General features: G+C 53.9%; 1 protein-coding gene across 5 annotated transcripts in view; it reads left to right on the forward strand.

The window, feature by feature from the left end:
• The window catches only part of LOC112102280 (zinc finger protein 385C), a 178,754-nt gene that overhangs the window by 27,044 nt on the left and 123,805 nt on the right, over window positions 1-27,905 (forward strand). Inside the window, exon 1 of one of the 5 annotated variants that reach the window (XM_024193456.1) lies at window positions 9,313-9,328. The exons of the other annotated variants lie outside the window; for them this stretch is intronic. The gene's annotated coding sequence lies outside the window, so the exon portion shown is untranslated. Of the gene's footprint in view, window positions 1-9,312; window positions 9,329-27,905 lie in introns of those variants that run through there. 5 annotated transcript variants of the gene reach the window in all.

Here is a 27,905-nt window from a genome sequence, read left to right on the forward strand (position 1 = left end):
TTGAAAAGAAGAAAAAAAGCCAAACGTTTGTGCTAATGTCTGAGTTTGCAAGGAGAGCGCCGTTTTTCAGGGAACCCATTTATTGTTCACAACACGGTGACCAGCCTGGGGTTATTGACTTACTAGTAAAGGTAGACCCCACTGTGGGCGTGCCAGTGTGGCTCTCACCTATTGCCCCAGAACCGTCCAGCTGAGAAGGGGACAAGACTCTTGCAAAGTGACTTGTCAGCCTCGTTTTTGTGGCATGTGGGTTTTCACACCCAGAGTGCTCACCAGTCCCGCCCCTGCACGGTCAGCAAGAGCCGAGCCGATCCACCCTCTGAGGGGCTGTGGCACGGACAGTGCTTGTTTCTTGCATGCTTAAAATTGCCATCGGGTGACAGGTTTCATAGATTCATAGATTCTAGGACTGGAAGGGACCTCGAGAGGTCATCGAGTCCAGTCCCCTGGCTTCAATGGTAGCCGTGTTAGTCTGTATCAGCAAAAAGAACAAGGAGTCCTTGTGGCACCTTAGAGACTAACACATTTACTTTGGCACAAGCTTTCGTGGGCTAAAACCCACTTCATCGGATGCCGGATTCATCGGGTGACAGTGAATGTTGAAATCTCCAGGGCACTTCGGAGCCAAAAGCAAGTCAGCTTTTTGGCCTTTTTTGCTCACTTCTTTGCCTTAACATCCGTCTGTTCTAGAGCTGGGATCTATGGGACGTTTAGCTGGGCCTGACGCTGAGTCCCGTGAACGTGAGGGGTGGAGTTTGCAAAGCTGCGTATTCTGTAACTCGCTCGCTGCTGTCTGGGCCCCCCCCAGTGCCTTAGATCTCTTCTGGGAAGGATGGGCAGGTGGGTTGGCAAGAGGCTGTTGCCAGAGGTAGGAATTATGGACTTATCCACCCTTTGGAGGCTGAAGTTTGTTGTATTTGAGCCTCTGAGCTCACCTCGTGCATTACAAAATCACGAGACTGGCTTGAGAATCGCGAGACTGTAAACAGTTGATGTCGGGTGCTGTTTCTTCGCCTCCTGGCCTTTGAGCCTGCTGGGAGTCAGGCTGTCACGCTGCTCTCTGCACCCCGAGGGCTGGAAATGCGCGGCTGGTTGTAAAGGAAAGCTGAGAGCCTCATGCAGTCACCTCGCTCCAGCAACAGGGGCTTTAAGAGAAACCTTGAACAGCAGGAGTCTTGGGATAAAATCACGGGAGCTGGCAACACATGGCTCGGTTTGCTTTCAACCGCAGGGTCCAGTCTGCCAACCCTACCAGGCTGCCATAGTTCCACTCGAGACAAGTCCTTCTCTAATACCTGGTGAGGTTCACGTCCTTTCTGACGTGTGGCCCCAACCAGGACCAATACCCCAGTGTCCTGGGTGCCGCACGGACACGTAGGGAGAGATGGTCGCACCCCCAAAGAAGATCCTTGTCTGTGAAATAATGCATGTTATTTCCCAATAGAAACGCCTTGTGTCTGGGGTGTGCAGACCAGCAAAGCCACTGAGCAGCTAACCCCGGAGTTGCGCGCCTAACGCTGTGGTGCTGTCGTATGTGCTTATGGACAGGCTGCTAGTGGCACCTCGTTCGCCAGAGCCACGGGGCAGCGTCTGGTGAGTGAGATGTTACGGAAGCAAGTGTGCGCGGCCATTTCGCGCTCTGCGTGGCCCGGGACGTGCTGGCATCCCGGGAAACAACAGGCACATCCATCGTGCAGCCGACAAGCAGCTTCGGTGCCATAGTTCCTGGTCTGGAATGTTACCTGCCCATGTGAGCGTGCCGGCCGCTCCTGTTCCGTTCACTCCCTGCGTGCCGGGCCTGCGGACCTGGCGAGGTCGACGTTCGGGCTGACTCAGATCTCGGACGGGATTGCCTGGCAGCTGAAAGCGTAAGGAGCGACTGGGAGTAGTGAGTGACTGTGCCCAGCAGGGCTTTGCAGTGAGTTCTGTCCATGTGGTGCTAAAAAAAGCCACAAGATGAGCAAAATTATCGACTGAGTCACTAATAATTCACCCGCTGCTTTAGTCACCAGCCGATTGTAACCCGGCATTAAGTGTGCTGCTGAGGGTGCATAACCTGAATTCTAATCGAGTTCAACTGACGTGACTGAAGGAAATAAAGCGCTGCTCTTGCGTCCGCAGCTCCAGATGGATCATCGGGCTCCATGCACGACCCGCTGCCGCTGGAGATGCTCAATTACCGATGATCCTTAACGAAGAGCGCTGATGAATGGCACCGGAGGAGGCATTGTCAGGAGCCGAGGTGCGGTTCTTAAATGGGAGCGGGATGGTGAGGCAGCTGGTGTGCTGCAAGCCCGGCCCTCGCGCTCCCCCCTCCGTCTGTGTCCGCTTGTCTCTTGTCGTTTGACGCGGGCTCTTCGGGGTGGGGACCGTCTTTCCGTGTGTGCGCGGTGCCAGCACGGGGAGGCCCCGATCCCCAACCGGGGAGCTGCTGTGACTTGAATAATTTAGTTCCGAACGCGTCTCCGCAAGGCTGCAGGGTGAAGGCAGGTTCTGGAGTTCTAGACAAATGCTTTTCCTGCTTGAAGGAGAGGAGCTCGGCCTCTGGTGGGATAAGTGGGGGCGGGGGTGTTTGGCAGTCGGGGCTCCTCGGTTCTCCTCCTGCCTCTGGGAGGGCTGCGTGGTCTAGCAGCTAGAGCGAGGGACGGGTAGCCGTGTTGTTCAGGATTTAGTCCCAGCTCGGGGAGGGGAGAGGAGGGAGCGGAGCGGGGGGGTCAGGACTCCTGGGTTCTAGTCCTGGCTGGGGGAGGGGCGGAGTGAGCGGGGTGGGGGGGTCAGGACTCCTGGGTTCTAGTCCCAGCTGGGGGAGGGCAGTGAGCGGGGCGGGGGAGTCGAGGTTCAGGGCTCCTGGGTTCTAGTCCCAGCTGGGGGAGGGCAGTGAGCGGGGTGGGGGGGGTCAGGGCTCCTGGGTTCTAATGGCAGAGCAGCGGCTGGTACTCAGGACTCCTGGGCTGCTCCCCGACCCTGCCGGCACCTCACTGCTGTGACCGCGGGAGAGTCCCTCCCTTCCCCTCCCCGTTGTGGGGCTGCACAGGGGCAATACGAGTTGTCTCTCCTTTTGGGGAGCCCCTTGTGGGCTGCTAGAGTTGCTTCCCCGCTCCGAGGAGGAAGGAGAGATTATTGCTCAGGTGTCAATGACCAGCAGCAGCCGAGCCTGTTAATGGGCCCCCCAGACCCGCTTACCCAGCACTCTGCAGGCGGGAGAGCGACGTGGGCCTGGCAGGAATGGGGGCTAGAATGAAACCCGCCCCAGGCTCGGAGAGAGCCCAGAGCCTGAGTGCAGGGGCGGCCCCACCCCGTGGGGGCGCTGGGCGCTCACTGGAGAACGAGACTGCGACGGCGGCAAGAGCACGTGGGAGGGAATCCAACGGGGACCAGTTGGCGCCTGATAACGTAGAGGGATCCTCTCCTCACGCTGTTTGCTACCATGTGTGCTGGCTGCGAGGGCTGCTGGGAAACCAGAATGCCGCTTGGCAGATTTCGAGGTGTCAGTGTTGGATTTTCTCCTGCAGCAGAACGGCACTGAGAGCTTTTGATGGTTCTGGTTAAAAACTCTTTCTTTCCCTCCCAGGATAGCCCATCCGCGAGGGCGCTCCCCTGGGAGGCGGGGGAGCCGGGTTCAAGCCCCTGCCACAAATCAAGCAGAGCACAGGCTTGAACCTGGTTCTCCCGCGTCCCCGGTGAGAGCCCTGGGCAGTCCTGGGCTGGGTTTGTCTCTCTTCCACCTCCCACCCGGGGGAAGTTTAGTCGAAACCGAGGCTTTTTCACGAAGAATTTCAACTTTGAGGAATTAACATTTTGGATTAAAAAAAAAGTTTTTCTGTTGAAAAATTCCTGACTAGCTCTTATGGTTAGTTTTCTGTTGGTTCTGTGGTTAAAGTAGGGAGCTGGGAGCCAGGACTCCTGGGTGCTGTTCGTAATGCTTGGGTGAGGAGTGAGGCCTTGTGGTTACAGTAAGAGGCCAGGGAGTCCGAACTGCTGGGTTTTATTGCCAGCTCTGTAAAAGGACCGTGCTCACATGGCTAGAGCCAGGGGGCTAAGAGTCAGGACGCCTGGGTTCTGTCCTGTCTTCTGGCCAAATATTCTCTGTGTGATGCCGGGTGAGTTGCTTTCCTTCTCTGTGTCTGTTTCCCCATAGGCATGACAACACCCATTTCACAAAGGTATTGTGAGCTTTAGTAAACGAATGTTTAAAGTGCTCTGAGATCCTGGGATTGCTGGTAATTTGGAAAGGTGACGTATTAATATTATTGTCTGCTGTCCATATAGACATTTCACTAACCTCCCAGGCGTTCCTTAGCTTTGCTTCATGGCCACTTGGCTCTGATGCTTAAGACCCAGGGAGCTCCTCACGGCTCTGCTCCATTCAGAACTTCGTACCCCACCTAAAATAGCAGAAGCTCCCAGGATAACTTTGCATTGGAGCTGAGCGGTGGAGTCCCTGGAATTGGCAGTGTCTGCAGCATGAAGCTGTTCTCGTGCGCTTTTTACACGGTTCTGATCAAGACCAGTTACTCCTAAGAAGTCCCTTTTGACTGATAATTTGAAGCTTTATTGTTTGGAAGTGGACGTGCTCGGGGTGAAATGTAGGACAGGTCAGAATGTTCCGTTAGAAACGTGTTTCGATGAAAAATGACTTTTTCATCCAAATTGAAATTTTGCAGACAATATCCATTTTCTATGAAATGTTCAGATTTTCTTGAAGGCTTCCCACTTCCCCCTCTCCCTGAAAAAAAACAAACCACCCTGCTTTTGCTGGCTGAAAACTGGGTTTTTGTGTGTTTTGATGGAAACATGAAAACTTTTGGAGAAAAATTTCGATGAAAACACACACAGTTTTGGTTTTCCATTGAATTTTGTTGCAGCTGTAGTAAAAAGTTTTCTGAACAATTCCTGGCAGAGACAAGCACTGAATAGGCCCCTGGGAAGCCCAGGGATGGGGCATTGTATAAAAACCTGAGCAGAGTGGGTTCAGTTCATCCCAGGAATGTGACTTTTATAAACACCTCTTCAGCACCGTCTGCAGCCCAGCCAAACCGAACAACTCATGGATGGGGCTGGCGCGTGCCAGACGCCTGTCGCTCCAAGCAGGAAACCCTATTGGGGAGCGACGCTAGAAGGAGAGTGAGGCACGGGATGCTCCGAGATGCCCGCTCCAGCAGCCCGAGGGTGAGTTCTCCCAGCATCGCTGTTTTGCACATTCACTGTTGCTTGTGTAAAGGAAGAAGCGATAGCCGGGTCTGTTCGGAGGCAGGTGCGGAATGGCTCTAAGATGCCAGTTTGAATGCCGCCCGGCTTGGGAGGCACCAGGAACCACGATGGTCTGACTTGATGGCTGTTCGGTGCCCTCCACGTGAAATGGAGCCATGGGTTTGCTCGGTTGGTAGCAGGCAGGTGGGACTGGTGCAAAGCTCCTGGCTCCATGGGTGGAAATGGCCCCTCTAGGTCAGGACTGAGGCCTGTGGGCTGCTGCCCATATCTTCCCTGTCCTGGGGTTCACGAGAGCCTCTCCTTGATAGCACACACAGTACGGCCTCCATGGTGCCTTGGTTTGGGTCTAACGGTGGCCGCTGTCTCTGCGACCCCAGTTCTGTGCCCTTTTGTGCCAGCCACCCTCTTGGCACGCATGAGCCGCTCCGGCTTGCGCTAGAGAACCCCGACTCTGCAGCTGGTGGCTCGAACAGGCTCTCGTCCACTCCGGTGCATCGGCAGGGAGAGGGACCTGCAAGGCAGGCTCATCCTGAGCTGCTGGCGTTATCCGCTGGCTCGCGGGATCCACAGACAGCCCCGTTCGGTCCGGCGGCCGGGGGAGTACAGTGGGCCGGGGGAGTACAGAGTACATTTCTGCTCTGTGGCCCCGTTGCTCCTGCATGGAACAGTGTCTCCTGGACTCTGATCCCAGCTTTAAGAGCATCCTTATTCCACCTGTCCCCGCAGCGCATAGGAGGGGCTGTCTAGGGCAGGGAAGAGTCCGAAAAGGCCTGTTTGTGTGGCTGAGTCATTGCAGTGTGTTCAACCCTGGCCTTCGGGTGTTTTCCTAATGACAACGTCCTTCATGCCCCCCACGCCTGGCTCCGCAGACAGCCCTTCGTCTCCCCATTACCCCTCCTGCATGTGATCTGTGCCGTTCAGCCACGCGGGCCTGGCTAATCAGGGCAGCGCTGCAGCCAGTCCAGCCACTCACTCACCCGCCCCGGCTGAGCTGCTGGTAGCCGCGGGCCAGCACAAGAGGCTTGGCCTTCTCCTGGGCACTCTGCAGAGAGGAGCCCATGGGCGGCCTCTCCTTGTGGGGAGAGTAGGGGGCCGTAGAGGGTAGTGCTCCTTAGACCTGAGGCTCTCTTCGGGGGCGTCTCTGGGTGACTGCCTGCCTGTCTCCCTCCCGTGTGTACGCTCCCAGGCACCCTTCCGGAGCTCAGCCCCCTGCAGAGCCGAGGAGCCCCAGATCGGCACCTACATTAGCTTTCAGCTCCATAGGCGCTTCCCCTGTCAAAACAGAAACGGGGCTCCTCACATGACTCCTCCCCTCCAGTCTCCCCCCAGCTCAGACAGCAGGAAATGCCCCTTCAAGCCACTGCAGCGGCTCTGGGTTTGGTGAAAACGTTTGCAGCCCGGAGCTGATTGAGTGGTGACCTCTCACCACGGGGCACCTGGGGCTGGGGCTGGGATTCCCAGCTGGGATTCCTGCCTGGAGCGCACACATCAGATGCAGTTTGCATGATTGTTTCTTGGCTGCCTGCACCCGTTCTTGTCTGTGCGGGTGGCCTGGTGCCCACTACTGAGCTGGTGCAGACCCTTGGCTCAGGCCGGCCGTGCTGCCTACTGATAGTGCATCCCAGGACAGGGAGCAGGGCTTGTGAGCAACCTGCCAGGGATCTGCTCTGGCCGCTTCACCTCCATCCCCTTGTACGTATTTCCAGGTGCCTGTCGCATGGAATGCATGGACAGTAATCTGTTATCTGTCCCGGCATTCAGGCCGCTGCAGCCTGTGCTTAGCTGGGGCTAACAGCTGATGGGCAGCTTACAGCCAGAATATCAGAAAGGCTGTTTCCTCAGTTGTGCCCAGATGGCATGGACTGTCCCCGAATATCCTTTCTCCGTCAATACCACTAATTGGGAGCATCCGGGTGTGTCTGCGTGAGCCGCTCTCTCCACTCGTCCTCCGGTCTGAATCGTGCACAATCCAGCATCTGTCACATCCCAGACATCACACGTGCTAGGCTGGGGAGCGCTGGGCAGTGCTTCATTTGTGCCAGGGCCCGGCGGGTCAGAGCCCCGGCGCCTCCGGGCCCGGCGGGTCAGAGCCCCGGCGCCTCTGGGCTTGCCGCATCAGTTATGAATGTGAAAAAATTGCTTGAGCCCCGGCACCTCTTTCATTACTGGGGCTGGGGGAGGAAAGGAGGAGGTAAGGCCTGCTTGCCCGTCAGCGTGTTAGTGTCCCGCAGTGACCTAGCTCAGCTGGGCTCTGCAGGGCTCCAGGCAAACCAGAAACTCCCAACAAAGCCCAGACGAACCAGGCAAGCTGCCTCGGGTTTGCACAGACCCAGAAACGTTGCAGCGTTTCTGGACAAAAGCACGAACTCCTGGCCGAGGTTCACGGGACATTTGCTTCTGTTGGCACAGCCACTGGCAGGGCAGAGTGCTGGTTTATGCACTGAGCTCAGCCCTTCCTTCACCCAGGAGCTCCGGGGGTCTGAACCTGGCCAGCCCCCTGGGGGGAGCTGCGTGGATCCCCACATGAGGCTAAGTCTCCAGGCAGGAGCCGTCCGCTCAGGAGCGGGCATGTAGCTAAGGGATGGGGATGGCCCCACCCTACTCAACAGGTTTTCCTGCCTCCTCTGGAGACGCTTTGCAAGTGTTCAGTGGGACTGGATCCGCTGGTACCTGCGTGTTGATTTAGCCCTGCAAACAGCTTGGCGACATGCCTCGATCCCACCCCTTGCTCGCCGCAGCATGGGGAATCTGCCTCGGTTGCACTCGGTTGGCCGTTGCCGTTGCCAAGCCATTGGGTCGCTGGCCAAACGCAAACAGGCGTGGGCTGTGGCGTTGCACTCGCCGGCAAAGCTTGGCATTCAAATGAGTTGGCAAGACGTGTGTAGACGCTTTCACTGGGACAGGCTCTTAACGGCTCTTCAGCCAGGAGGCGAGGAAATGAGGGGCGTTTGGTGTTGGAAATCCGCCCGGTCGACAGGCTGTGCATGGAGACTTGGCGTGCAGTGCACAAACAGGGCTCTTCGGAGGAGTATTATGGTAGGTCCTACAAGTTCCAGACCCCGTTGTGGTAGATGCTAGAGACAGGCCCTGCTCCATGGAGCTCACCATTTAACAGACAAGACAGGCAGAGGGTGGGGAGGAAGGGACTTCTCAGGGTCACCCAGCTGGGAACTGAGTCCAGTTCTCCTGCTCACTAGGTCACACCGGAACCAAGTGCCCCGACCTGCTGAGCAGGGCACGGCGTGTAGGGGGCTGTGGATCCCAACCGAGGCCGGCTTTTCAGAGCAGGAGAGGGATTGTGTCCAGGGCCCATGGAGCTATCCTGGGAAGTAGGAAATACTAATAAGCAGGACGAAGTTGAGCAGAGCAAAAAATGTAGATTGAATCTTGGTAAATCTCCTCCTGTGATAGCTTCCAGGTCCTGTGTGCTCCCGGAACCTGCCGAAATCTGAGCCTGCGTTTGCAGAGTTTGTGTTAAGTTACAAATCGGCGCTGCAGGGTCCCGGTCTGGCGCGGCAGGAAGCGGCTGCTCAATGCTGCCTTTTTGCAGCGAATGCCCGCACGTTTTCTGGGGCAGGGAGACCAGCAGCTTTTCATGAACATGGTCCTTTCAGACAGGAAAGCTGACCTGCTACGGCTTGCTAAACAGCGTGACTCGTGCTGCCCAAACCCAACTATCAGAGCCGCGACCTGGGTTGCTTCCTTCTGGCCTTGCTTCAGCTCAGGTTTTCCAGTGTGGTTTGGACACACGGGCTTTTCCGCCTGCGTAGCTATTCCTCCTTCTAGCAAGTTGGATGTTACTACCATAACAAAGGGGCTGGGGGACGCCAGTCCCAAAGGGAGTTCGAACGACGATGCTTGGAAGTGATGGGGAAAGCTGAGACAATACGGTAAGCGCAGAAGATTAATTCAGGCTAGGATGATTTTACTGATTAAATTAGGGGTTTTAATCCCTCCTCTTCCTTTTATCCTCTAGCCAAAGAGCAATGGATACATGTATTAGCCCACATCCAGGAGACATTGAAAGACGTGGACGATGAATTATCATCTGCCCCGTTTAATTTCCCTGCCAGTGGTGATGGCTTCTTAGCAGCACAAAGACCAGTTGGCTTTTCAAGTGAGTTGGAAATGAATTGAGGCGAAAGGGCAGCATTCCTGCTGTGTGATTTCACCAGACGTTTGGGGCTGAGGGAGTGTATAGATTTGACATTAGATTCTCGGAGCGTCAAAAGGTCCCAGAAGCACTGAAGAGGTGCTCGGTGTTCCCCAGTGGGGTGGGAGAGGAGAATCGAGGCCACAGAGGTTTTAATAGCACTTTGAAGACAGGGATGGCCAACCTGAGCCTGAGAAGGAGCCAGAATTTACCAATGGACATTGCCAAAGAGCCACAGTAATACATCAGCAGCCCCCCATCAGCTCCCCCCCCCGGCTCCCAGCGCCTCCCACCCACCGGCAGCCCCGCCGAGCACCTCCCCCTCCCTCCCCACACCTCCCGATCAGCTGTTTCGTGGCATGCAGGAGGCTCTGGGGGGAGGAGCGAGGGCACGGCAGGCTCAGGGGAGGGGGCGGGAAGGGGTGGAGTGGGGGCAGGGCCTGTGGCAGAGCCAGGGGTTGAGCAGTGAGCACCCCCCAGCTCATTGGAAAGTTGGTGCCTGTAGCTCCAGCCCCGGAGTCGGTGCCTGTACAAGGAGCCGCATATTAACTTCTGAAGAGCCGCCTTGGCTCCAGAGCCGCAGGTTGGCCACCCCTGGGTTAAGCGGTGCAGCGTTTCGCCGTTCCGGGGCCAAGGGTCGGCTGTCTGACGGAGGGTGACACACATCCCAGGGCAGGGGCCCAGCGCTAGCCTACGCACCACGTTTTCTAGACATTAAATAAATATTCCCATTCTCGTTCCCCCTGCCAACCCAGAAATCCACATTCTCTCTCCCTGACAGCCACTCTGGGTGTCTGTACTTTGTCACCTCGTGTGGCCTGGCGCGAACAGGGCAGCTGATCATTGATTTCCAACGCTTTTTAGAATTTCCAAATCTCCAGTCACATGCCCTCAAAATCCTTGTGACAACCCTCTGGAAACTCACAAGTTCCCAGGTTCTGGGATGCACTGTGTCGGCGAGCAGGTGGGGGTTGTGAGGGGGCTGTGCCGGGGACCAGGCGGGGGCTATGGGCGCAGCATGCCGGGGAACACATGCCTGTTTGGTTTGCTCTCTGCAGCGAGCGTGGCTGCGTGGCCCCTCAGACCCCTGAAGGATTCCGTCATGGCCTAGAAGGTTTAATAATCCCGCTAGATCTGCACAAACACCATCATTGGCTTAGACAAATCCCCCCCGGGGGCCTGGCCGCCAGCCAATGAACATTAGCAGCCTGCATGGGGTACGTGAGACAGCCAGTGCCAGAGTATCAGAAGCAGCAGAGTTCTCGTGCTCCAGGGTGAGCGAGAGTCGGTCAGGTGACCCTGAGGTTCCCAGGTTGTGGATGATAAAAGCAGCGGGTGGGATGGAATTAGCCCATTGCTGAAATATTTACTGCACCAGAAAGCAAGTAAGAAGCAAGCAGTAACCTCCCCGGGGGGCACGTTTATAAATCAGACATTGTCTCTAGGCTGTAGAACGTTTCCTGCGATTGATTTGCGTGAAACAGACCTGCAGGGGAAAGCAGAGTCTGTTGTTCCAAAGACGTTTGCATCAGAGTTTCTAGGGCCATGTTTCAGGGGTGGTGGCTTGAATGATGCGTTGTTGTTGTTGTATGACAAGTAGCACGGCTAGTGGCCCTGTGCAGATCAGTGCCAGGTTGTGGTAAATGCTGCGTGTTTCACTCACAGCATAAGTGCTGTGAAGTTGTGAAAACCCAAAACCACACTAGCTGGAAGGAGGCAATGTAACGACTTTATTTGTCAGACTTCAGAACAGTAACAGAAAACCCCAAAACAGAGAGAGACGAAGCAGGCTGCTCCCTAAAGCAGCGAGGCACAACTCTCCCCACCTTCTAGGCTGGCTGGCTGTGACAGAGTCTGATCACATGCCTCCCTACAGAGCCCCCTAGTCTGCAATCACGACTCTACAAATTATGGTGCTAGCTTGTAATTTCAACACAGTTTTCCATGCACCAGGCTCATAGACTTCAAGGCCAGAAGGGACCATCGTGATCATCTAGTCCGAGCTCCTGCACATGGCAGGCCCCAGAACCCCACCCACCCACTCCTGTAGTAGGCCCATAGATTCAGAGCAAGAGACAGGAAAAGCACGCAAACGTGTGCTTAAAGCGATTCCCCGATTCCAGACCTCAGGGACCTACACCGGGTCACACGGGGAGTCTGGCAGAGTGCGAAATTCTCTGACCTCTGTTAGGCCCCAGCCTCTACGCTCATGTTGATCCCTTCTGGTCTTGAACTCCATGAGCCAACGACCCGTCCGGCTGGGAGGGATGAAGATTTGTTGCCGCTTTTTGGCCGTCTAAAGCTGATGAATATCCTGCTGCCCAGTTCAGCCGGTTGGAGCTTGATGTCGATCCGATTGGTTTATCAATAGCTTGGCACCTTGCCGGCGGCACGTCACCGATAAACAACAATAACGGGCTGGAGGGAGCGGCCATGGAAGTGGTTTGATACCGCGTCCCATGGCTGTCACCTGCGGGGCTGACCTCTCGGTGATGAATCAGAGAGGAAATGCTGTGAGAATGTGCCGCTCTCCCTCACGAATAACGAATGCGGAAGCTCACTTGGCCTCCTCGCAGCTGCTATAAAATGGACTGCACAAGAATAAGAGGGCAGCGTGGTCCCTTGTACACCCCCCCTGGGCTGGGACTCAGGAGAGCTGAGTTCTGTTCTCTGATGGCTGACTTTGGGCATGTCCCTCCCCCAACTTGGTCTATTTGATCTGTTTAAACTGTGAGCTCTCCGTCTCTTTCTCTGTGTTTGTACAGGCCTAGCAGGACGGGGGCCCCAATCTCGGTCGCAGTCTGTGCAGCGCCTTGCACCCGGGCTCCCCGATCTCAGCCGGGTCCTTCAGACACTAGCACAATATAAATAATACAGCTTTTCAACACAACACCAGGAAGGTGCGAAAACGGGTCTGGTGAATCAGTAAATAACAGTTAAAGTGAATAAAACCCATTCAAAGGCAAATGATGTAACTTCTGCCCCTTCTGAGCCTACGCAAAGAAAAAGGGAGTCCCTCTGTTAGTGAAAGTAATGTGTGTGTGTAGGAGAGTACCACCTCGGCTTGAGCAAATGAGTTCTCCTTTAATGGGAGACATTTAATAAACCTCCCCCGTTTCGTTAAAGGAAGAGCAACAGGCGTCGTTGCATCCCTCATTGCTCGTGGCTCCCCAGGGAATGGCTTGGTATAAGGGAGGATGAGGAGTCAGGCAATAAGGAGCAAGGATTTAGCTCAAGGGAGTGTGTTTGAATTCAAACTGCCTGTATAAATCCCCATTGGAGTTTCATCACCATAATGCAATATTCCTCTTCACTTGCTCGGCTCAGCTACTGTGTTGTTGCGCTGCTGTGAACCGGCCGATGCGCTCCACCCCAGAGGAAGCTGCACTTCAGTCGTGGGTGAAGTGAGCCAGTGTATATCAGTTTTCATTTGCAAAGTGCTGTGGGGTCCTTTGGGAGGCAAGGTGCTGGGGGAATGAAGATTCATCTGGCTGACTCCCACAGTCTTTAAAAGCATCAGGAGTTTTAAGGTCAGGCCTGTTCTTGTTACTAATCAGCATTGAATGCGGTTTCCATATGGACCTCTTCCAAGGTGGAGAGAAGGGACGCTAAGGGTACGTCTACACTGCAAAAAACCTCTGCGCCAGTGAGTCCCAGAGCCAAGGTCAGCTGACTCAGGCTCACGGGCCTCATGCGACAGGGCTAAAAATAGCAGTGTGAACGTTCCTGCTCGGGGTGGGGCTCGGGCGCGGAGACCTGCCGAGGGGGCGAGATACACAGCTCAGGCAGGAGCATCTCAGCCCCTTGCCAGGTGCCCGAGCCCCAGCCTGAGCAGGAGCGTCTACACTGCGCTTTTTAGCTCCGCAGTGCTAGCCCGGTCAGTTGAGCCGGGCTCCGAGACTCACTGCCAGGTTTAGTTTTGCTTGGGGGGCTTTTTGCTGTGTAGACATACCCTAAGGGAGAAGCAGACTGCAGGCCTGCTTTCTATTCTGAGCTCAGCCTCCACACCCCCCCACCCTGGTGTCTGGTCTAGCCAGCATTTCTGCGTTCTGACCCTTGAACAGAGTTCTCAAAAGCCCCTAAGTGATGTAGGAGCCTAAATCCCTTGGGCTTTTGAAAATCGGTGTTTGTCTATGGCTCCCCTTTCCCTTCCCCCACTCCTTTTGCCTTGTGTCGCTCGTAAGCTCTTGAGGGCAAGGACTGACTCTTAGCCATGTACAGTACCTCGCACAATGGGGCCCTGATCCGGAGCAGAGCCTCCCGGTGTTGTCACAATACAAACCATAACGTCTACCGCCCGCTGCTCCTGGTGGCTGGGAACAGATCTGCAGACAGCCCAACCCGGGTGCTTTCATCCCGCGCTCCAGTGCCGGCTCTCGCTCATGTTTTCTGCCCGTGGGATCCCAGCTGGGCCATTGTGACACCCGGTGCCTGCGGCGGAGGGTGTGGTGTTTTGAGCCTTGTCGCCTTTTGTGTCTGTTTAGCAGGGGTGGAAAAGGAGAGGAGGGAGGGTCTCTGACTGTGGAGCTGTCTGCTGGAGGCGGTGGAAGAGCAAGGATGGAAGATCCTAAATTCTCTGTCATCTCCTCTCCCAGTAAACTCATTGTCTTCTCACGCTGAGAAAACCCCTGGCCCCTTGCTAGGCTGGTAGCTAAACGACGCACCGGACGTCAGCCTCCTGCATCGTCCAGATGATTCATTCCCTAGACGCCCTGCCCTTCTCCGAACACCCTGAGATACTGCCGCCTCCTTTGTGCGAGGGGGTGGCCCATCTGGCGAAGGAGAGCCCCCAGTTTATTCTGCCACAGAGCCAAACTCTAGCTGATGGGGACTTGGAGGAAATCTGCCCTGGGAGGTATGTTAGCCCATAACTGCAGAGCTGCTTGCACCTTGCTCTGAGCCGTACGAGACTGGCTCCTCGGATTCAGGAGACAGAAGCAGCGCTCCGGTCCACGCAGTGTTTTTCTTTGGTCCCTCAGCCCCTCAAAGGACGCACCAGCCTCCTAAATGGATTCAAACAACCTGCCCGCACAACAAAAAAGCTTGATCCAAAGTAATTAAATTCCTTGGTTGAGTGATGACGGAGCTGGCTCTCTTTTGAGGGCACTCTAAGCTCTGGTGCCACCTGCTTGCATTTATAGCACTGGGATAAAGATAGTAACAAACCCAGCGGAGAGATTGGTGCCCGTACAGTAAGTAGTTCAGATGCTGGTTACTAATTGCCTTGCAGGAAGCATTTTTCACAAGTTTCTTTCACAAGGAAAGATAAGCAAAGACTTTGATTTAGCTCGTTTTTTTACCGCTGAATGGAGCGGCTCTTTGATCACGTTGGGTTGAGGCTCCTAACAAGCGTCTCTGTTTGTATTATGGGGCTGTCAGAGCAGTGACATGACAATGTGCCCGCTGCACAGCTCAAACGAAATGAATTATTTCTTCCACTCGCTCTTTGTACCGTCTTGGGGGAAAACGTCTGCTCCCAGGATTAGCAGGTGGGCTTGCCAGCCAGCAAATCATCCGCAAACGCGAAGATTATACGCTGCCCAGTACGGAGCGCTGGCTACGGTAGCTCACCAAGGCTGAAGTAAAGGGCTAGTGGAGAGCATTGTCAGAAGGGCCTGGAAGCAAATTGCTTCACCAATTTATTTTCTTGCATTCATATGAACATATTTTTCTGAAAAGGACGTTGTCAGGGAAAGCCTGGGACATCCTCACAAAGGAGACACTTACCACCCTGGGCCCTGATCCAAGAAAGCAGTGCCACCAACCCCGTGTTCAGAAATCACGAGTCAGCCTTCCCCCCCACCCCGAGTCATGAGATCGTCTTCAAAACGATGAGATTTCAAGAAGCCTGGCAAACGTGGGATTCTTTTTATTTGTCATCTGGCTTTTGAGCTAGAGTCAGATTTCTCATGCATTTCTGTGCAACCGTTATTATTGTAGTGCCCCAGAGCCAGTCATGGACCAGGACCCTCCCTGCGCTAGGTGCTGTATAAGCAGAACGAAAAGGCAGCCCCTGTCCCAACGAGCTTACAATCTCAGTATAAGCCGAGGAAACCGAAAGCTCCGGACAGGGAGCGGCGAGGTAATATTGTCTGAACAGACCAGGCAGATACAGGATGCGGGTAGGGGTTTGACACACAAGCAGAGTGAACAGCGTGATGGCAGCAAAAGCCATGTGGGCTGAAAACATAGGGCCAGATCCTCCGCAGGTGTAAATTGTCCTAGTTCCACAAGAAGTTACACCCGCTGAGGAGCTGGCCTTGATGCTTTTTTTTAAGCGGAAGCTGAGATTCTCACGTCATCGCTTGTCTCCAGGAGCTGGGGCCTTAAGGCAAAACCACCAACTATGGCGAGGCGTGTTTTTAACATTGCGAGAGTTGGCAGCACCGGGAAGGCATTTAGGGGGGTGTTTCATTCCCGCTGAAATTGGTGGGGTTAGGCACCTGGGTTAAGTGAAGGATCTGCGTAAGTGCTTTCCTGAATTAGGCCCTTAATATGTATTGTGTGTTGTGATTCTCTTGCTCACTGGACACTGTTTATTGTGTTTCCCGCAGCTAATATAGGAAATCCTGCCCCATCCTTAAGGGTGGAGCTAAATCTCTACAACTTCACAACAAATGAAAGAAAACGCATGAAAGTATTTTGTATCAGATTTGGTCAAACGTGTTTTTAGAAGTTAAGCAACCCATTTTAGTCTGGTTCTAGAGGCAGCTAATACAACATCATTGTGAAAATGAGTATAAAAAAAGATTAGCCATTGAATGTAGAAATAATCAAAAATCTGTTTTTAAAATACGTGTTTGATATTAATTTTCTCTCCCCACAGACTGTTAACCTCTTTGAGCCCATATTTGATGCATTTTGCTCATGGCAGTTGTGACTTCAGCAGGGAAAGGGTTACTGTTTTTCAGTTTGATTCTGCTTTCCATCTTGTTGGGGGGGGGGGGGGGAGATTAGTTGTATTTAATCCGCCTTGGCCTCGCTGAGGAAAGCATTAGGGTAGCCGGCGATGTGCTGAAGGGAGACTATGTGCTGGAAATTGTGCTGAGAGGCAGTAAAGTGTCTCAAGCTGCTACATAAGTTACAGTCTCTGATCCGCCAAGGAATCCATACGGGCACAAGCGATGTCACTCACTCTCACCGTTTCAGGGGGTTTGGGGTTTTCCTTGAAGCCGGAGCTCCTGGAGTCATGAGATAACAGGACACTCTCAGCTTTAGTGTTTGTAAATTTCTAGACCTCCTGGTTATAGGGAAAAGCTTGGAAACACGCACCCTAAAGGTTCAGAAATCAGAAGGCAAGTCTAAATCACGCAAAATCGCTTTTACTGGTATTTTTAATCTCATTATTTTGGGGGCCTGAGTCACAATTTTTGAACCCTTGCGACTGGTGATACAGCACAAATCTCTGCCTTAACAGGTTCCTTGGGAGTCTAAAAGTTTAATCTTTACAACATGCATCCAGTTACCCAGAGCTTCATTTGGAAGATCAGTTTTGTTTTGGTTTTGTGAATAATCTTTTTTAATAAAGCGTGGATTGATTGTTAAGAGAATGATTCTAAATGCAATGTGGATTTAAATACATTCCAGCAGAACTGTCTGTCCCGGATACAGTTTAGAAGGGGATGTGAGACGACATGCTTTGCAGCATTACATATTTAATGTAGGTTTTATCTGTTTGTATTATAGTAGCACCTAGGTGCCCCCATCTGCTTGTGCCAGGCAGCGCCAGACCCAGGCCCTGCCCCAGAGAGCTGCATTCTGAGTAGACGCGCATGGGAGGGCAAAGAGGCACAGAGAGGGAAGGGACTTGCCCAGAGTCACTCACTAGGTCTGTGCTGGAGCTGGGGTTAGTCCAGGGGTGGGCAAACTTTTTGGGCCAAAGGCCACATCTGGGTGGGGAAATTGTATGCAGGGCCGGGGCACGGGGTTGGGGTGCAGGAGGGGTGCGAGGTGCAGGCAGGGGGCTTAGGGCAAGGGATTGGGCAGAGGAGGGGTGCAGGATGTATGAGGGGCTCAGGGAAGGGGATTGGGGTGCAGGAGGGGTGCGGGGTGTACGAGGGGGCTCAGGGCAGGGAGTTGGGGTGCAGGAGGGGGGCTTAGGGCAGGGAGTTGGGGGGCGGGGTGCAGGAGGGGTTCAAGCTCCGGCCCGGTGCAGCTTACCTAAAGCGGCTCCAGAGTGGACTGGGGCCAGGGCAGGCTTCCTGCATGCTGGCCCCGGCCCTGCGCTGCTCCAGGAAGCGCTGCGTCGCCTGGAGGCAGTGGGGGGGGGAGCGGAGGGCTCCGCGTGCGCTGTCCTTGCCGCGCCTCCAGGTACCTCCCCCAAATCTCCCATTGGCTGCGGTCTCCCGTTCCCGGCCAATGGGAGCTGCAGGGGGTGGTGCCTGGAGGCAAGGGCACCGCACGGAGCCCTCTGCGCCCTCCCTTGCCCCCCCGCCGCCTGGGAGCCACAGGGACGTGGAGCCGGCCGCTTCTGAGAGCGGTGCGGGGCCCACGGCGCCACGGGGGGCAATCCCGCGGGCCGGATCCAAAGCTCTGACGGGCCAGCTCCGGCCTGCGGGCCGTAGTTTTCCCACCCCGGGTTAGTCTGTGGAACGCCTCGTGCTGAACAGTTATAAAGTCACATTTGGGGAAGGAGCAACAGCAACACGTTAATTCCTAAAGATGTCCCCCTGCGAGCATACACCGGGCCCTTTAGGCCCCCAATTGGATTCCTTCCGGTGACCCTGCTCCCCGTTCCTGTCACGAGCCAGGCTCATGAGGCCCTGGCGCCTGTAGTGGCCCCAGCCTGAGGCAGCAGTTTGCACGGCGAGGAGAGCTGCTGCTGCTCCGTTGATTGGATCACCGTCGTATTATTGGCAATTCCATGGGCGGCGAATGGTTGATCGCATTGCTTTTCGGAGCCGGCAGTCCTTAGTTGGTAATGGCTGCCTGTTTCCAAGTGATGCTGACCCTTGTCTACAGTTACAAGCGACACATGCGGTGGAAATCGTAGAACTGTTTCAAATGTGGCACTCGAGTTTGTGTGGGCTGGAAAGTCAGTACAGGACACACTGCCCTGGCCCCGCTTTCATGGACTCACAGGTGGCAGAGAGCAGTGTCTCGTGGTTAACAGGTGTGTCAGGGCGCTTCTGAGACAACGTTATTTCTAGTGAACGTTGGGGTTGTTTTTTTGGCTAGCTAGAAAATAGAAGCTGTATGTCCTGTTCATATGGGAATGCTCTGGGCTTGGCTTTGCCTCTCTTTAAATGGGTACAGCACAAAAAACAGCTTAGTCTGGGCTTCATTTAGCAAGGAGTATTCGTTGGCACTCCTTGTGAAGTAAGACTTTTAAAGTTTAATGTGATAATCTCACTCCGATTCCGGCAAACACAGAATCCAGGACTACACTGACGTCATCTTCAAAGAGCCCAGAGAGAGAGCGCTCGGCGCGGCCAATGCTTCATCAGTCTAAATTCGTTTCCTTGAGGCATATGTTTGCCTGTATTTTCTTGAGAGGAAAATAGTTCGGGCAGGTTCACTCTGGATACAGGTTATTGACATGGATTCCAGGGGCTGCTCTGCTGCATTTTAATGGAAACTATTCTGTAACTTAATTGGAAACAAGAGCAGCTCTGTGGGAGCACGTGCCACTGCTGCTGTGTCTCCTGCGAGTAATTGATAATAAATGTCACCACTGGCTTGGGCTTGCTCAGGGGAGGAGGCTGTTCATGCCATGGGCCAAGCCATTCCCAGAGTGCCCAGAGGTGTCGGGTGCCTGGGGCCAGCTGAAGCTAATGGGAGCTCAGCACTTCTTGGGGGGGGGGGAACAGGCTCCATTTGTCTCATGGTGAGCACCCAAAAATCATTGACCGCCTCCAGAGTTGTTGACCTTGGGCCTGATTCTGATCTCCTTGACGCCAGTGTGAATCTGGAGAAACCCCATCAAAGTCAAGGTCGGTACGCTAGCGGAAGGGGGCGAAGGCTATCCAAATCACTGATGTCAAGGGACTGAGATCGGGCCCTGAGTGCGATGGGACCTGTGCCCCCAGGTTGTAGAAGACTGAAAGGACAATGACTAATGGATGCTTGTGTTCACTGAGTGTTTTTATCTATGTTGGGGTTTTATAGTGTCGCCCATCACCGTAGTGTCTGGTCTTCCAGTGTAAAATCAGTAACAATAGCAAAGTCCCTAGTGGACTTCATGGAGTCTCTGGCATGTCTCCTTTTTCAGGGTAGGTTTTTTTGGGAGGCAGAAGGGGCATCAGGATAGGGGTTCAGGATGAAAGGGGGCATCAGGTTTGGGGTTCGGAGGTAGAAGCGGTGTTGAGGCTGGGGTCCAGCGGGTCAGGGTTGAGATGTGGGTTGGAAGGGGTGTTTTTGTGGGGAATATGGTGGAAAGGCTTTTTCAAAGAGGGAGGTTCTGTAATGTGTTCTGCAGACAGTTTTGCCTGGTCTCCTCTGCGGGTTTGTTCTTACCAAGCTCCCTTCCTTTTGGGGGTGATTCTGTAGGCTTTAAACCTGACCTAGAGGTACTATTCAAGTTGTCCGTGTTAGGCGATGGAGGCTCCCAGCGGCTGGAGTTGCGCAGGAGAACTCAGCCCCTTGTGGCCTCACAGCCACACCCAGTGGCTCCCGTTGTGCCGCTTATGGAGAGTCTCCAGATGTGCTGAACCCTGGTGAAAAGGTGGCGCTAAGTGGCCAGGCTAACGAGGAGAGCCGCTAAAGAGATTGTGTGGGGATTACTGTGAATGGGACACCGAGAAGAGCAGATTCCTAGAACTTAAAAACATCAAAAAAATCCTGTGTCATGTGTTTTAGTGTCGGGCTAATTATTTATGGATTTATGCGTGGGTCGCCGTGAAGGTCATGCTTTATTATACTGACCAGAGCCAACTCGGCGTCCAGAGGAGGGGGCCCTGCCATCTCCCAAGCGGTGTCAGGATTTAATTTCAGGGGGATTTTCAAACCTGTTTGTAGCGACTGGGAAGAGTCTTGAAGGAGCAGCGCGGCCAAAGCATGCACAGGGGCTGCATCAGGTTGCACGCCTCTAATCTATTTTGAGAGGCCGCTGTCACAGACAGTGAGAGCTGCCTGATGCCATCAACTGTAAAAACATTACAGCAATCAAAGGATTCTTCCAGCAGAACCCCCGGGATCGATTGCCCCCGGCCGCGTGGACGATGGCCCGACCGTTCTTCCCAGAAGTGTGTCTGTGCTCCTGTCTGAGGGGAATACTGCCGATTCCTATCTGCATGCAATGATCTAGCTTGCTTGGGTGATCAATGGAGCAATGGCTTTCCGGCAGGCCCTTGGGTTATTCTGTGCCTCGGTTTCTGCCTGGTATGATGTGGATGATAGCCTGCCCTGCAAGGGGTTGTGAGGTGCCAGGATGCTGTGGTGACGGGCCTGTTGAGCACCTGGAATAGAGAATTTGAGGCCCCAGGTGAGGAAAGCATTTAAGCACGTGCTGAGCCCAACTGATTCAGGCTCGTGTTTAGGTGCTTTGGTGAACTGGGGTTTGGGTACATCTATGCTGCAAAAAAACCCAACCCCTATTCTGTGATAGCGAGTCTCCGAGCCAGGGTCGGCGCCCTCAGGTCCATGCAACGGCGTGAAAAATCGCCAGGTATTCATTCCCGCCCGGGGGTTTCAGAGCCCGAGCGGGAACGTCCACACTGCTGGTTTTAGTGCCGCCTGGGCGCTGAGTCTCGTTCCGCGGGGTGTTTTCATGCAGTGTGGACGTAGGGACTTGCCCCAGGTCACTATAGCAGAGCCAGGACTGACTCCGGAACTCCCCAGGATCTTAACCTCAACTGTGGCCTCCCCTCCTGCCTAGCCCTAGGTATGGAGAGAGACTACAGCAGTATGGCCCACTCTAGGCCAGCGGCACTGAACGTTATGAGCCTCCACTGTGGTGTTACTGTGACCAGTTCAGGGCGCAGTTCTTATGCTCCTCATCTGCTGGAGTCCTCAGCAATTGATTCGGAGTGTAGGGAAAAGAGCCAAGGAAGAAGTAACATTGGCTGGTTCTATTTCATTTCCCCCCAGCTGACAAGTCCGGTGTAGTCAGGGAACATCTTTCCTGCTACAGAGACAGCGAGAGAGCCTCCTTCCCTTCCATCTGGTCTAACGTGTGGCAGGCTCGCTCTTGCCTGCTAGCAAGCCTGATTTGGGGGACAGGTTTTCTGCGAGGAGTTTGCTGGCCACGGCCGAGATGAACAAAGGCTGAGCAAGACTGAAGCAGGTGCACTGGATTGCTGGGGGAATGATGCTGCACTGAAGCCAGGCAACAGTGGCTTTTGGGTGTAAAGTGCTTGGGAGGGGTCTACGAAGGCTCCGTGACTGAGGCATGGTTGGCATCAGGGATTTTTGCCCCCGTGTAGCTGCCAGTGCAATCCCCGAGTGTGAACACACTCCACTGGTGCAGAGTGGGGCTGGCATCTGTGCAGCGTACTCTGCTTTGAACCCCTCAACGCTGGGGCACTGCGAACGTCCTGAAGGTAACCAAGGCTGTTCAGGGTGCAGTGGGTTGCTCTGCTCTGTCCTTTGTGCTGATATACACAAACTTGCAAGGATCTTGTGACGCCTGCCCTAAAAGTACTGTCCCGTGCATTTCCCTGTCTGCAATCTGCATGGCAGAGTTCAAAGGAAACAACAGCCAGATGATGAATCTTTCTCTTCTCCATCTTTCCGAGTCTGCCTTTTTATGCTGTGCTAACGTTTGCAGCTGAATCTGTTTGGGCTAACTGTCAAACTCTCTGCACATACATTGGTTCTTGCTTCCCCCCATGCTGGTGCAAGAGAGATTCGTGGGTTGTTTCCAGGATCTGTCAGTATTCAGGCAAGATCTGTGTTCTCCTGCCTCGTAACAAGTTGCCAGAGGAAATAATGGAGCTAATTAGTGATACCAGAACAGGACATTCCATGCACAGGACAGCGCACCTTTGCACCAAACCCACTTTTCCCTCATTTATGCTTATAAAACAGAAGTAAAGTCCCACACGCTTTGCCTGGCCTTTGACCACATCCTTGACTCTCTTGCTCCCCTTGGTCCCTGCTGGTCCTTGGTGAAGCCAGTTAATCAGCGAGGACTCAGTTCTCTGCTGCCCCGTTGTCTACACCAGTGCAAAGTGCTCCCAGAGCGGAATGGGTCGGGCTTGGCGTCGCTCTGGGGTACCAGGGCAGGGTGACTGGCCTGCATTGGGGCCCATTGGCAGCCTCCACCCCATGTAATAACCCCGATCTGGGCAGAGGCTCCCAGCATTACCAGTATGGATGCTGCCGTGGTCGTTGTGTGCAGAAGAGTGCGTGTGGAGCTGGCCTAACAGAATAAGTGAGACCCCCAAAGCACTCAGGAAGTTATCACAAGAGGTGAAAAAATTAACTCCCCGACCCCCAGTAGTATCCTTCTGGCGTGCTGCGGTTTGTCCGGAGTTAACGCAGAAGACAGCCCACATCATGCTGGTATTCTGTTGGTGCAGAAAATAGACAGCCCTGGCACAACCGAGAGTTGGCGACGGTCTCCAGCTTCTCGCCACACGGGCGTGTCTCAGGACTGCGTTCTGCTCTGTTCCTCGGTGGGGAGAGGCGGGGGGACGTCTGCTTGGAATCCGAGGTTGTTTAAGGATAGGATTGGACCTGTGATATTCCTAGATCTGCGAAGCAGCCACCGCAAACCCACAGTGCCTTTCTCAGATCTGCCTTGTGGTTTTTAATTTTGAAAAGCTCAATTAGTGGAACTGGACCCTGATCTCGTTTGTCAAGTAACGGCTCTTGTATTATTGACAATTTATCAGACGAGCTCAGAAAGCGGGGAAAGATGATATGGTCAGATTTAGAACTCGGGGACAAATATGTCACAGCACACACTGTATTTGTAAATAAAGTCTGTTGCAGTGATTTTCAGCCTCCCACAGAAGGGGAAAGCCTAATTAGGTGGAAACTGTCTGTTCGTTTGTCACTTGTGGAATCATTAGACGCAATCAAGTTTCCTGCTACAGCAAGTCTGATTGTAGTCGAGATTGCTCTGTTTGAAAAAAACCCAACCCCTCCGCATGGAACTCAGACGTCTCATTTCTTAATAAACCAGGTTGGTGACTTAGGCCAGTGCCACAGGGTCCCGGCCCGTCTCCCTGGGGGAATTCTCCTGACCCCAGTTCTCGTGGTTAGACACCCTCTGCGTGTGAGCGAGTCGTACCCTGTTTGAGCAGTTAACCGTGTGTCTGTCCTGAGAGGAGCATTATTTATTTGTATTGTGGTAGGGGCATGGACAGGACCCCTTTGTGCTAGGCCCTGGACACACCCAAAACACAACATCGCTCTCTGTCCTGAGACGCTCAAAGAGCTAGAAGGCTGGCCCAGGCACTGTCGGGATCGTTGAATCCCAGGGCCAGAGAATCCCAAATCTTGTTCACTGTCGTGGGATGGGGAAGAAGACCCCAGCAGAGGTGAGAGGCGACAGCCAGGGTGGTGCATCTTAGGTCATGGCAGACAAAGGCCCATGTGAATGGCCAAAGGACGAGGAGCAGAGTGTGCTGACGGCTCCTGGGCTGCCAAGCAGCCACCTCCCACCTGCCGGCTTTGGCAGAGCCCCGCTATGCCTGGGGTGCTCTAGCCCCGGGAACTGCCGCTGGATGGGGGACGGGCCCCGGGGGAGCGCTCAGGCCAAGCTGCCAAGTCAGGGCTGGGAGTAATCCAACCAGTAGCTCAGCAGAGGTTATGCGCCCAGAACGCCCTCTGTCTCTGGAGAGGGGGAAGTGGTGCCTAGATCTTCCATGTGCTGGGTTGTCCTAGGGAAAGCATGTGCAGTCCTGGCTGCCCCGTCACCTCCCTGCCCTAGCGCCTGCCAAAGGGGAGCAAACGGAGCATGGTTCAAAGCAGACCCGGCGCCTCGCTCCTCCTGCGGTGCCTGCCCCCTCCGTCTCGGGAGTGCTGGGAGCTGTGCGTTTGGGGCCCTATCGCAGAAATCAGCGACTCTGCATGAGGCAGCATCCGAGTTTTCGGGGCATGACCTTAGAGCCGGTGCCGGGAGCCTTCCCATCTCTTCACTCCCTGATCGAGCTGATGTCAGGTGCATTCTCCCCATTCTTGGCTCAAGGTAATTGCTACAGTTACAGCCGCGTGCCAGTTGGCACCTGTTCTCCCATGTGATGTTCAGGGCTTTAGGGAAACTTGCTGCGAAGCAGGCACTGAACTTCCACTGTTTGCCTGGGGCTTTGTTCGCAGCTTGCTGATAACAGCTGATTTAGTGGTGATCGAACTGCGGCCAAGTGCTCCTTGCAATATGAGACAAATGTCAGCAATTCTCCCGGGGAGTCTGTTGTAGGGTAAGGGCGTCTCCTCAACTCTCTCATCTCATACGGGAGGAGAGGGGTGCCGGGAAGCAACCAGGCAGGGAAAACTGTCTGTTTGGTGCCATTCAGGTAAGAGCCTTGTAGTGCATTAGATTAATGATACGAAGTGTCACCTTTTTAAAGCCATTTGTCCTGAATGAAGCTGGGATGAATTGGCTGGAAATCTATCGGTCGTAACTGCACTAAAAGCTACTCCTCAGGTAAAGTGATTGTAAAAAGAAATGACCAGATCCTTTGCAGTGTCAGTAGGAAAAGCTCCCAAAGTAGCATTTAATATGGATTTTCTGTTCTGATGGACTTCAGCATTCAGGGGTTTACGGTGGCTTCTGCTGAACTGTAAGTATGTGTCTGTTCCATCAATAAGAATATACGTTTCTACTGTGTATATAGATGTTAAGATATTATAGTACTTCCACAGTGCTTTAGTAGCACTTATACCAGGCTTTACATCTTCAAAGTGCTATAAAAATATCGGCTAATTACTTGCTATATGCAAACCGCTTTTAACGGGAATACTTGACGAGCTATAACAGTGATTTACTTCGCAAAGCACAAACTGTGAGCCAGTCTGGGTTGCATTCATTAAGGCTTTTCTTGGTTTGTTGTATATTCCTGGCTTCCTTGTGAGTCTGTGTAAATACAAAGATGGACATTTCCAAATATGTTTAAAACGCAGTTGCCAAAGGTTTTGTCAGAAGACTCAATCTGGATCATTTTGATTCAATCCCAAATAATGAAGATCAGTCCTAGTTGTTACTAAGTTACGTCTGGACTTAAATCACACGATTTAAACTCCTTGGCCAGGACTTCGGTGTTTAGCTGAAGCCTGTTGTGTTGGTCCCACGCTTCTTACTTGTCAGAGCCGAATGCTGGAGTAGAATTGGTTTCAAAGTTACTAGTCGTTTGTGGGCCAGATCCTCAGCTGGCGTAAATCAGCATCACTCCATTGACTCTGGCTGAGTTACACCGATTTACCCCAACGATGTGGCCCACTGTTTGTAATTAGCCCGGACTGAATACCTCCAAATGCCCTCATGAGGCATGAATAGATGCATCGGATTCTGCGCAGATTCAAGAAAGACGAATGCGTCTCCACGCTAGATGGGGCAGTCAGCTTGCAGTGCACAGGGTGGTGGGCCTTACACGGGTCGGCAGGCACCCCGAGAATGTGGCTGGAATAAAGCCTTTGATGAGAAGGAAGATGACCACAGTTCATGAGAACCTGACCGGATGCTCCAGTTGCACCAACATTTTAGGGTTTAGTCCGGTAACAGGCCTTCCCTTCCAGGGGCACTGAGTGAGATGCAGTCCAGGGAGATCGATTCTTTTAACAAATTTGTCCTTTGATCATCATCGTGTTACTTCCTTGGTGCCTCGGCTCATGTTCATGGCTGGGTGGTAGCCATGGATCTTCTGTCTGGCACCAGAAACGGGATTGTTTTGCCTAGATTTGAAGCAGGTTAGTTTGAAAGCGTCTCTTTGCTGCCTTAGTGCATGGTGCACTGACTAGAAATACGGGGCACTGGTCATCCTTAATGCAATTTGCAAGCTGGAACCCGCCCTGTGCCGCTCTGGTATTCGCCCCGCCGTTGAGATGGGAAAGCCGGCAGAGAGGTTAAGTGACTTGCCTAAGGTGATCCAACGTCCGTGTCAGAGCTGGGTGTGGAATTCAGTTCCTTGGCATGCACTTGGGCAGTAAAGCCAGAGAACTTTCTCTAGGGTCATTTCCAGAAGCTGACTCGGTATCAAAAATAAATTGAGGTACGTTCCCTGTTTCTGGGATGACTCTGCCTTTGCTCACGCCGATCCAGAGGGACGTTCTGCCACCCGTGGTACTGAAGGGGTGCGACTTCCTATTTGAATGATTTATTATTGGTTTGACCTAGGCGCTTTATTGTGCTTGGAACCAGATTTTCAGCTTCTCGGCGGGCACCAGCAGCACCAGCTAGTCCAAGGAGTTCCACTCCTGCCTAAGCGCTGAAATAAAGGCCAGGTTTTCCAACGGGCACCTGATGAGCGGAGCTCTCTTGAAAACTGGCCCATGGAGCAGGCCCGTCTCCACCCCAGAGCTCACCACCTATGCCAGGACACATGAGAAGACGAGGGCAGGAGCCGTGCATTTGCAGTGCATCTGCGCTAACAAAAACCAGCTGCCTAATTCAGCACTGGGGCGGCTCCAGCGAGGGGAGCAAGGGAGGGATTGGTCACATGGGCAGGGCATGGAGCCAGGCGTCGATGGCTAGCAGAGCTGCGCTGGTGCCGTCCAGGGCCTGATCTCCACCTCACTCCGGCTTTCGCCTGCTTTAATCTGCTACCACCACTGTTTTTGCTCTTAAGGTTAGGAGCTGTCAGCTACTTCCCTCCAGAGGCCGATTGCAGCCAGAAGGGAAAAGAGACTCTGTGTTTATCCACAGAGCAGGGACAGCAGGGCGTGGGGGCGGTGCCAGCCCCTCCACTGCCCATATGCCTGCAAGGACAAGCTGGGGGTGGGCACGGAGACTTTCCTTGGCCTTCCTGCTGGGAGGCACAGCGAGGGGCGGGTTAGTGGAACCTTTGCTGATAGATTGGCCTGGATGCCACCATTCCACATCCAGCCCTCAGGGGGTGGAGGAGTCCGTCCACCACCAAGCTCGGGGGGATTCAAACTGGTGACCTAGATGGGAACGAGAGCTCGTTTCTGCTGACTTTGTTTAGGAAGGATGGGCTTGTGCTTAAAGCACTGGACTGGGACGTGGGAGATTGGGTTCTGGTCCTGGTTCTGCCACAGCCCCCTGTGTGACCTTGGTCACATCACTCCATCTCTCTGGACCTCCCAGTGTGAAATGGGGCTGTCACTTGGTTGGGGCCGCTAACAGCACCGCTGAATATGCTGTGGCTTCCATTCTCAGGGCTGAAGCTGCCCTGACTCCAAACCCCCTGAGAGGATAAAGATGAAACCACCAGTCTGTCTCTCTGGGAAATTGACAGCAAATTGGAGTTGGCCTGTACGCCCGCTGCAGCCCGCGTGCTGAAATGCAGATGATGAATGCTCTAACCTGCTGCTCCGTATTCATCAAGTTCCCTACCTTTCACCCACCATTAAATCCCAAATCACTCTGACCGGGATTTTCAGCTTCAGGTTGATTTGGCAGCTCTCTGGTGGCGTCGTAATGGCCCGTCGGGGTAATTTAACCCCTGGATCTGTCTCAGATGGTTGGACAAAGATGTCG

The sequence above is a fragment of the Terrapene carolina genome, unplaced genomic scaffold, assembly GCF_002925995.2.
Source record: "Terrapene carolina triunguis isolate 2854851 unplaced genomic scaffold, T_m_triunguis-2.0 Scaffold193, whole genome shotgun sequence".
NCBI lineage: Eukaryota > Metazoa > Chordata > Testudines > Emydidae > Terrapene > Terrapene triunguis.